This window comes from Lactuca serriola, chromosome 6 (assembly GCF_051521515.1).
Source record: "Lactuca serriola cultivar US96UC23 chromosome 6, Lser_US96UC23_V15, whole genome shotgun sequence".
In the NCBI taxonomy this organism is placed as follows: domain Eukaryota; kingdom Viridiplantae; phylum Streptophyta; class Magnoliopsida; order Asterales; family Asteraceae; genus Lactuca; species Lactuca serriola.
Genome location: NC_136413.1, coordinates 28,801,245 through 28,812,467, shown reverse-complemented (window position 1 = coordinate 28,812,467; position 11,223 = coordinate 28,801,245). Strand labels below are relative to the sequence as shown.

At 34.2% G+C, this 11,223-nt stretch overlaps 1 pseudogene; it reads right to left on the bottom strand.

The window, feature by feature from the left end:
* Nucleotides 1–207: 207 nt before the first annotated feature.
* The window catches only part of LOC145059607 (protein ROS1A-like), a 63,141-nt pseudogene continuing 52,125 nt past the window's right edge, over nucleotides 208–11,223 (bottom strand).

Sequence of the window (11,223 nt, the reverse complement as noted above, 5' to 3'; positions counted from 1 at the left end):
AATTTATCTTTGGGTTAATACAAATTAACTGCTATCTATATGAAATCCAAAGTTATGAATCAAGCCACTATGGCCATCAACAGTAGACATTGTCTTTTCACCAAAGCTATTTGTTTGTTTCAAACATCACAATAACATTAGTAAAGAAAGAACTAAAAGAAAAAAGAAAAATACTTGATTATCAAGAAGAGTTCATGTTAAGCAAAGTCATACCTCATTGACTTGAAAATATGTCCCGTTGAGTGGAAAGCTCCCTCTCATTGCAGCTCTACATGGTATCTGTACATGATTTGTATTTTCAAAATTGAGAGATATGAACAGGACAACGTATTTGAATTTACATTTTGATTTGAACAATTACCATTTTGTGTATTGTGCAATTATTTCAAACATAGATGAAGAAAGCACATACATTTCCTTAAGGCCTTTTATCATTGTTCTTTATAAGTGTTTTGTGGTTATGGACTTAAGGCTACTCTCTTTATCTATCTTATAATTGTAAATTTAGTTGTTTGGTTTTAGGTTAAATGCAAATTATAGCATCTTTCTTCGATTACTTTTTTTTATATCTACAAACTCACCAAGAGTGTCCCTCTAACAGTTTGGTTATTTGCTTCTCGTGTGCTGTTGCAAAAAAAAAACATGTTTCTTCATTACATAACGTGCCAAATTCTTGGGAAGAACATTATCCAGCTGGCGGTTGAATCGAATCTGCAGTTTCACCTATTGGTATAATATAAACAAACAAATAATTCAATCAGCATTTCATCCACTCACCAGGTGTCCAAATTGCAAGAAGGTATGAGCAAGGATCATCAGGCTTCTCCTGTGTCCATCTTTAATTTATCACACATTTGTTAAGAAACAAAAATCAAATCAAAGAGCATATCAGGTTCTTCATAAGGTATACTACACTACACCACTACACTTACCCCTTCCAAAAGAGGATGTGAATCCGGAAGCTCATATCTGCAAAATCGAAATAAAAAAAGAATTTAGAAATTAGAAATCACAAATCACATCATATTTTCACAATTACTTACACTTGGTGTTCTGTTATTAGTTGGATGACATTTTTAAGTTTAGGTACAGGGATTGCTACAGCTTCTGATGTTAAGGCAACTAGTGCTTTTGACAGGTCACCTTCTCCAAGTTCCATGTGTCTTTCCATGTAAGTCTGCAAATTTTGAGTAAACTCTTCCATGTTTAGTTTAATCATAGGAATTTCTTCACCATCTTCTTCACAAAAATCCTCCATATCAAGCTCTTGTTGTATCTGTTCTGGCTCTGGTGTTGTGGGAACCTCAATTATAGGCTCTGGTGATAATGGCACATCCACTATAGGCCCTGATGTTGATGCTACTTCAATTATTGTCCCTGGTGTTGATGATTCTTCAACAACAGGGTTACAATTTTGGACTTCAGATAGTTTTTGTAGTTGTTCATTAGGGTGATTAATATCAGGGTTGCAATTTTGAACTTCAGATAGTTTTTGTAGCTGTTCATTAGGTTGATCTGACATTCCAATTAGTTTTTGACCAGTTTTGTTTTCTGTTATACTTGCTACACTCCCCTCTGGTGCTCGTAACCCTAGCCTTGCACTGTAGTTAAAAATTATAATTAAAACTTTGACTATGGAGGAAAAGACATAAATGCCCTTTCCAAATGTAATCATCTGGTAATGTAATTCATACCTGTGAATAAATAGAGAGTTTCAATTAATTAGTTTTTTTAATGTTTATATGCATAGTATTAGTTATTAAATATTAATGCATGACAACAGTTGGCATACAAAGTTCTTTAGTCAAGCTTGCAAAGTTGTGGCCATAGGTACTGTACAGTAACGAGGAAGAAGCAAGCCACTGGATCTAGAAGTTTTGGAGGAAACGAGACTCAAGCAAAAAGCAAACACACGAAGAGTTGTTGGCAGATAGTAAGCTAGATAATGCAATTGTAAATAAAATTTTCTTCTCCGGAGTTCATTTTTTTTATAACATTTACTCACTATTGGAATAGACATATTAGTGAAATGAATTATCTTTGTTATTTATGGTATTTTATTTGTATGACATTAAATTTTATCCAATGGATTGTATTTTTTGTATATGATATTTATTTTCTATTATGAGACATTAAATACAAATTTAATTTGAAAATTAGTAAATCTATAAATAATTTTTTTTAACATTTAAAATTATGATACGCAAAAATGTGTGTCATCTTCATTTATGACATGGCCTTTCTTGACAGTGGTTTTCTTGATACGCATTGCGTGTCATTAACACGCGCGTCGTAAGGTTAGGACACGCGAATGCGTGTCGTCTTCCTTTATGATAGGGCCTTCCTTGATACGCATTGCGCGTCGTAATTGCGCGTCGTAAATGAGCGCCGTAAATGCGCGTCGTCTCTCGTTATGACAGGGCCTTTCTTGACACGCATTTGCGCGTCATCTGAGCCTTTTACGACGCGCAATGAGCGTCGTAAAAGGTTGTTTTTCTAGTAGTGAGTTTTAGTTGAAAGTTTGAGTACAAACCTAATCGGAGTATAAGTCCCTAGGCTATTGTCATAATTCCTAAGGAAGTACTAGTTCGGAGCATAATATATTACTATTATCCGTTCGAGTCGAGCGTAGTGACGACATAATGTACTACTACTATCCGTTTGAGTTGAGCGTAGTGACGGCGTAATATATTATTATTTGTTAGCGTAGTGCAGTATAATATATTATTATTATTCGTGTTGAGTTTAGCGTAGTGATGACATAATATACTAATATTATCCATTTAAGTTGAGCGTAGCGAAGAGATAATGTACCACTATTATACATTGGTTGAGTGTATTGACGACATAACATATTAGTGATATTACTATTATCCGTTTAAGTCGAGCATAGTGACGACATAATATACTACAATTATCTGTTTGAGTTAAGCATACGTAGTAATGTCGTAATATATTATTATCTATGAGTATTTGGTAGAATAACGACTAGGTATAATGTTTTCCTAGAGAGTTGACCAGAATGACGACTAGGTGAAACTCTATCCGAGAGATTTGGCCAGAATAAAGGCTACGTACTAAGTTACCCTAGAGATTCAACTATATTAACTATAATAGTATTGGTGTTTCTTGGAAACTGGCCAGCATAACAATTAGGTATGTTTCTATCTATCATTGTAGTTTAGTATAACAACTAGGAATAATATTAGCAAAAAAGTTTGGGCTGATTTTCTACCAGGAAAAATATTATCCTAATGTTATGAGCCTAATTATTTAACTACAATTAATTATAACTATGTAAAGTCACATTTTAGACATGTATCCCCCCCCCCCCCGAAAAGAGTTGAAAATGGGGCCGTGAACATACATATATACGTGAAGCCGTTTTTGTAGGGTAGAAACGAGAAGTTAGCACTTCGAGAAGTGATCGATGCGATAGCACACGAGGCGTTTTTAGAGAGAGAGAATCAAGAACTGTGTGAGAAAATAAACTTCTGGGTCTTGCTATTTATAGCAAGTTTGGAGCACGCGCCACACATATGCATGCAGATATTACGATCGTGCCACGTGGCTTCATCTCAGTGCGTAGTGTCATCCTGTATCTCGACACAATCGGGTGTCAGTGCGCGCGACGCACTGCAGGTGAGTGTGTGTGACGGTAAAATTCAACTTTGAAATTCCGTAACTCTCGCATACAAACTTCTCTTTCATGAATCTTATATATTTGTGTAGGTATCATCATTCTCTCAACTTTCCTTTTGCTCGTTTTGTCTATTTTTTACTTTCATTTTTCGATGTGTTTTTTATTATTGTTAAAACTCATATGTTCCCCATATGATCTTTGTTTTAAGTGTTCTTTACTCCATAATCCCTACTTTAAGTAGTATTACGTTTGTCTAGTTAGTGACTTTTCCCAAAAGTCGGCCAATCTTGTTGTAGTTTTCAACGTTGTAACTTTGTAAGTACGATAGACATTTATTTCCTATAAATGTTGTATCTGGCTCATACTGTGTCAGATTCGTGTGAAATTTATATTTCTTGGAACGACGGTGACGTGTAGAATCTAACTATGTTTATGTCACACCCCCAGCCGAGGCAGTGGAACACGCCAGGCTATGCGACTAAGTTCATGGATTACAGGTAAACTGAATATATAGCAAAAGTACAACAATAAAAAATAGCATTCATGTTCCATCTTGATATTTGAAAACAAGGGTTTTTACAAATAATAATAGTACATGAATTGCCTTAACAGATAGGCAGGTATTACAACAGCTAGTAAACTAGGTCACCTATAATCAAATCTGTCTTGAATGTATGTTTAGTGATTTCCTGAGAATACAGGGGGTTTTGAGGGTCAACACAAGGTTGGTGAGAGTTACAAGTTTTCTGCTAACAACAGTAATACTTTTTAAAAGGTCTAAAAAATATTTTCTTTATATGTATAACAATAGTTAAAACTGTGTTTGCAAAGATTCCTTTAATAAACTTGAAAACCAAACTATATTGTTACATAAGTAAATTCATACTTAAAATAGTTGTGAAAGCAACCAAGCCCATGGTTTGTAGAGTGTGTGTGTGTGTGTGAGAGACAGAGAGAGAGAGAGAGAGATTCCAGTTAATGTTTATAATGAGTCCTATAACCGAGCTATGTGACTTTATGTACCCCTACGTCGCTTCATTATACGCCGTAGTAATGATTGTAGAAACTTATCACCTGCTTCGATTGATCGGTCGAGGTTGTAGCTAGCAACAGCGGGTGGAGATCTCAACCCTATATAGATCTATACATATGTATCTCGCTCCAAAGATTAATGGTTATAATAGTGTGAACATACTAAGTGTTTAGACTTAGCTAATGAATATACTCTCACTAAAAATCCCTTAACTGAGGTATGTGAATAGCTCTCAACCCTAATTTATTTGTCCATAAGTCACTAGGCATAATGAATTTCATTGTATAAAGTTTATAAAATCCAAGTATGGTTGGTATGTATGCAAAAGTGTAATGTACTCGCTTTTATAAAGAGGTACATTCCAAAGTAATGAACATAAGTACATGTATAAAGCATACTTTATAATAATTATAACTTGTATAAATATGTATTTAAACACATACACACACACACACACACACATATATATATATATATATATACACACACACACACACACACATGCATGGTAATAGTTTGACTTTTCAAGTAACATAAAAGTGGCAATATCACATATCATATGTATATGTATTTGAAAGACAAAACAGGAAAATTAATCTAGAATGTTGATTTTGTCCCTGTTTTCGAAAAATTATACAAAAATCATTGTGAGTCGGAATTAGGATCTGTATACTCTCAATATTTATAAATTGAGTCTACTTTTTCCCTAATTTTTTTCTTACCTGATATGAATTCTAACTAAGGTGAAAATGACCGTTTGCAGACTGGTCCAAAAAGGGCTGCAATGATATGTAATTTTGAAAAAATCATAATAAATTGTATACAGATCTTATGAACAAGCGTGAGTAGTCCCTGAAAAGGTATCAACCTGAACTATTTGAATACAAAACAGTTTTGCAAACCATAGGGTTTAAGATGGGCAAAACAGGTCTTGAATGTACCATAATTTTTCACATAAAATCATAACATTTTGTAGTATGTTTTTCAAGAGTGTTTTTTCATAAACGAAATATGTGAGCACATGTATTACCACCGAAATATATAAAAAATATAAAAAATGGCCTTAAGCACTCACCTTAATGTTTGATTTGTGAACTTGAGTTGAGAGTGCGGTTATCTTTGAGAAACACTTCGATAAAACACGAACTAGGAACGATCTAAACTGGGGTTGTTTTGGACTTGATTTAAACCCAAAAACACAATGAAGACTCAAGTATTTAACTAGAAAACACCAAAAAAATATATCATCACAAAGGTGGCACAAGGTGATGGCGGTTGTTCGTCAAAAATAGGGGCAAAAGGATGTGGCTATGGTGGTTTACGGTGGTGGAGTGGTGGTTCTTGGTGGTGGGTTCCAAACCAAGAAAAAAGAGATAACGGAGAGGGGAGAGTAAGAGGGGAAGTGGCTGATGATTTGTTCATGAAATGAACACCCAAAGCCTTACTTTTATAGTGTATGAGGTCTCTCACATGCGCCGGGCACCCATACCTTCATAGAAAGTCCAACACACAATATACACCATGATTGTATTAGAAGGAGAAGTGTGCACTCAAGCAAGCAGAGGGGGAGGTGGTAAAAAATGTGGGTAAGGGTCCAAGAGGGAAGTATTGGCTTATTTTTCACTCTTCCAACTAAGCATGGTGGGGTCTAGCGATGTCATCTTCTAAAAAATACTCTAAAACCTTCCTAGATTTGCATGCCAAGATCCTAGCCTAATATTTTTTTTCAAAAGTTGTAAGTGATAGAACCGAGTTCAAGGATTTCAAAAACCCGAACAAATTAATTTTTCGAGTTGTAAAACTCTGGGAAATCACGTTTTATGATCCGCGTCTAAATGACGCGAAACGTCCATTTTTTTTTTTTACTTTTGCAAATATGTTTGCTAAAATTATTTTGATTATGGAATTAAATATTAGATCATATCTTGAGTCCAAAAATATTCTCAAAATATCCATCTAAGGAGTGCTAGTCCCTCAACTGATAGAAACGGTTTTGGGAGTTTTAAGCAAAACAGTATTATACAGGTTTTTTATTCTTAAAATGATCGTATCTTTTGCATACGAACTCCATTTTGGATGTTCTTTATATTTACGGAAATAGGAAAACATGTACATTGAGACTAGAAGGTTTGTTTTGCTCACAACTGCTTAATACGAATTTTCAGTTTTGCAGACATATTAAGTATGGTTGCAGTTTGTGTTGTTTTGATTCGTTTGTGATCTTCCACAATTGAATGTAAGATATCATATCGTATATTATTTTAGTTGTAATGACACTATACATTTATAAAAATACGCATTAAAGCTCAATATGCCAGATTAAAAAGGAGTTCACAGTTAACTGAATGTCTACAGTTTTAGACATAAATTCTAGGATGCAACAGTGACCTGCTCGTAAAGTGACGTGACTTTTTGCGCACTTATTTTTGAGCCTATGGTTCTAAAGTTAATAAGAGTGATGGTTAAATTTTTTGGAGTTTTACAAGATTGTTTTATCGTGTTTTGTTGTTTGACTATCGACGACGGTTGGAGGCGTATTTCCTAGGTTGTCATACGTATTGTCCCTCTTATTAATTTAACAAAATTGGATGAATTTTCCTACAGTTCTCCTTCATTTCCTTTTATTCCTATACCCCATGTTCCTTCTCCTCAAAATGTGAATGGAATTAGGCTATCAATGATGAATTAAATGCTCTTGAAGTCAACAGTACATGGAAGTAGGCTATCAATGATGAATTAAATGCTCTTGAAGTCAACAGTACATGGAATATGGTTCCATTACCGAAAAATAGAAAACCTTTAGGTTGTAAGTGGGTTTTTAAAATGAAAAGAAAGGTTGATGGTTCCATTGAATGGTATAAGGCACGTTTGGTAGCAAAGGGATTCAATCAATTGGAAGGAGTTGATTTTCTTGATACGTATTCTCCTGTTGAAAAATTAGTAACAGTCACGATTATGCTTGCAATTACTGCTCAACAACTATGGCCACTTATTCAGCTTGATGTGAATAATGCCTTTTAAAATGGGGATTTAGAGGAAGATGTTTACATGGATATTCCCAAGGGTTATACAGTTTTTCAGAAAAATGACCGAAATGCCCCTATGGTTTGCAAATTGAATCAATCTCTCTATGATCTTTGACAAGACTCACGTCAATGGTATTCAAATTTTCTTCATTTTTACTCCATGAAGGATTCACTCAATCAAAAGGAGACTATTCCTTATTTTATAAGGGTAGTGGTTGAAAGTACATTGCCCTTTGGTTTATGTTAATGACATAGTTATAACATGAGCTTTACTTGATGGTATTAATATTCTCAAGTAGAAATTGAGTCAACCATTCAAATTGAAGGGTTAGGGCAATCTCAGATTGTTTTTGGGTCTTGAAATTGCAAGGTCAAAACCTAGAATTTTTATTTCTCAAAGAAAATATGCTTTAGAATTACTTGAAGATACTGGTTTTCTAGCTTCTAAACCAGTTTCATATCCAATGGATCCAAAACTCAAAACTATAAATTTTCAAGGTGCTCCTTTTTTTGATCCATCCCAATATAGAATATTAATTGGAAGATTGTTATACTTAACAATTACACGGCCTGACATTGCTTATGCAGTCAACAGGTTGAGTCAATTTGTCACAAATCATAAACATCCTCATCTTCAAGCAGTTCATCATCTATTGAGATATATCAAAAATAATCCAGTCCAAGGGATTTTTTTTCAACCGTTCCTTCTTTACAACTTAAAGCATTCAATGACTCGGATTGGGCTGGCTGTGTTGACACACGTCAGTCTGTTACTGTTTTTTTTTCTTATGTGATTCATTGATTTCCTAGAAATCTAAGAAACAAACTATTGTTTCATGCTCGTCGATAGAAGCAGTGTACCGTTTGCTTCTGTCACAAGTGAGCTCGTTTGGTTGTGTCATCAACTACATGATTTTGGTTATGTTACAACAACACCTTCTCTGATTTTCTGTGACAATTATTTTGCAATTCAATTAGCTACAGATCCAACATTTCATGAACACACGAAGCATATCGAAATTGATTACCACTTTATTTGAGACAAGATTATTGATAAAACCGTTAAGCTAATGCGAATTTATACAACAACACGATTGGCCGATATTCTTACTAAAACCTTACCGATATCAAAGATTTTGCCTATTATTTCCAAGATGGTCCTTCAATCCATCTTTACGGATCCATCTTGATGGGGGTAACAAAGCTATAAGTTAAACACGTTTGTTTCAGTCTCGTTAGTAATAGACATTGGTTTCGTTAAGTGATTAATTGGTTATTTTGTTAGAAAGTTGTTAGGTGGATGTTATTATAATCGGTGCATTGTAACAGTATATATAAACCATGTAAGCTTGTTTTCATCAGTTTAATTGAAGATTTCTTTGGTCATGAATCATGATTATCATTTCTAAAACTTCATTAAAAGGTATTGAAAAGAGTAAACATTCCAAACCCAAAACTAAACTCATAAAAAAGGTTTATAAAACTCCAAAATATTCTTGAAGTATCAAATCTGGGGAAAAAACATTTCACAATTAAGCGTTTGAAAAATAAAAACAACTCATCAAAATAAACCAACAATTCCAATATAATTCAAATGTAGTATGTTCTACTCCAAGTCCTCAAGTACATCTTATAGACCAAATCTCATAATGATGGTTAAAATTCGAGATATTTTATAGAAAGCACCTAGGCTACTGCTACTACTACTACACACCATTGCCATCATAACTTATGTACGCTTATCACATAACATATTATACACCATTTCCCATTCTAATAAACTACTAACAGTGACTTATCACTCTAGACCACATGTGGGTTAGCAATTCCACACATACGTGTGAGAGCGTTCTTGAATGCCGACTGTAACCCTCTAGCTAAGTATTCTAATAACACATGAGATCCCAAATCATAATGACAATTAAGTGATAACCCATCCATGCACATATACATGATCATAACATTTCCAAATGATCAAAAAATTTCCCATTTGTGACAAATTTCATTTAAAAATAAGTTTCATGAATGCATAAATTGTACTTATAATATAAACGTTGCAAAAGTTTTACGTAGATAGGTTTCATAGCATATAAGAAGACAAACTAAAATCATTAAATTAGGATAGGGATACGTATACTTTGGTTAATTCTCGCTAAAGTTTAGACGAACATCTAATAAGTTATATGAGGTATAAGGATGATCTATAAGAACCACTTAGTCGAAACAACAACTTTTGAGTTAAACTACTTAGTTATCAAATTCAGCAACGCCTTGACCTCCTTAGTACACTACAACCTGAGCACCCTATGGCGACGACAAATTTGGACTCTATCTCGACTACATGTTGTCGGTGGTATGCAGACGACATGTTGTCGGCAAAGCGTCGTCGATATAGGCGTGTCGGCGTAGGTCAATATTGTCATCGACATAGCTTCCCCTATTGTGACGACTTGGTGTCGGTACAACTTCCGTCAATCATATTTAAGGAAAAAAATAAAGTTTTATTAATAACCTGTGGCGACGACATGTCGTCGGGAAACCTATAGCGACGACATGTTGTCGCGAAAGGTTTAATCTATTACGATGACTAGTCGTCGCTATAGGTTTTTCACAGTTGTTGATTATATACCTATAGCAACGACATGTCGTCGGGATAGCTATTGGTTTTTTTTTTAGTTTTACAGATTTTGTACATTACCGTTCCTGCATTTTTAACAAATCCAGAAAACATGGCAACATATATCAATTGAAATACATTAACTAGGTATCATTGTTCAAATTCAAAACATCAAATTCAAGTTTAATATTACAACAAGTAGTTAACTAACATTGTTCAAAATACTAAAAAAACATCAACCATGATTATCATAATCGTTTTCTCCTTCTTCTTCTCCTCCTTTTTCTTCTTCTTCTCCTTCTTCTTCCATCCTTTCGGAAAATTATTGAGAGGTATTTGCTTGTGTGTTATAGTTGAATAAAAAGTTAGGAAATGGTGGTGGTTGGAAGTTCAGAATACATGCCGCCAATGATGCATTATATTGTTGCAAATATTCTTGCATTTATTTTGCATCAAATTGAGATTGAGATTGGAACGATTTGGAAGTGGAAGGTCGTTCATTTGGAATTAAACCGAAGTTGGTGATTGGTCTCCTACCCACCCCGCGAGCATGCCCATGTCTCGTCCCAAGGGCACGTTCTAAACATTCTTCCTCGTTTACTTCTCTGCCTTCCCCAACCTCGTTTTGCATTTTCTTATATTTCTATTGAATTTTCTCCTAAAATAAAGAAAACAATAAAAATACGTTAATTATAACGAACAGCTAAACTTAAAAATTAAAATCATAACAATAATATTCCTTAAACAAAAACTATAATTAATAATAATAATAATAATATTTAAACAACACATTCACTATAATTAATAACAATAAACATACGATTTTAGAAACCCACGATCATATATGTGGGCTTAACCGTACTCAACAACTGTCAATACATATTCACATGCTTTATGCACGGAC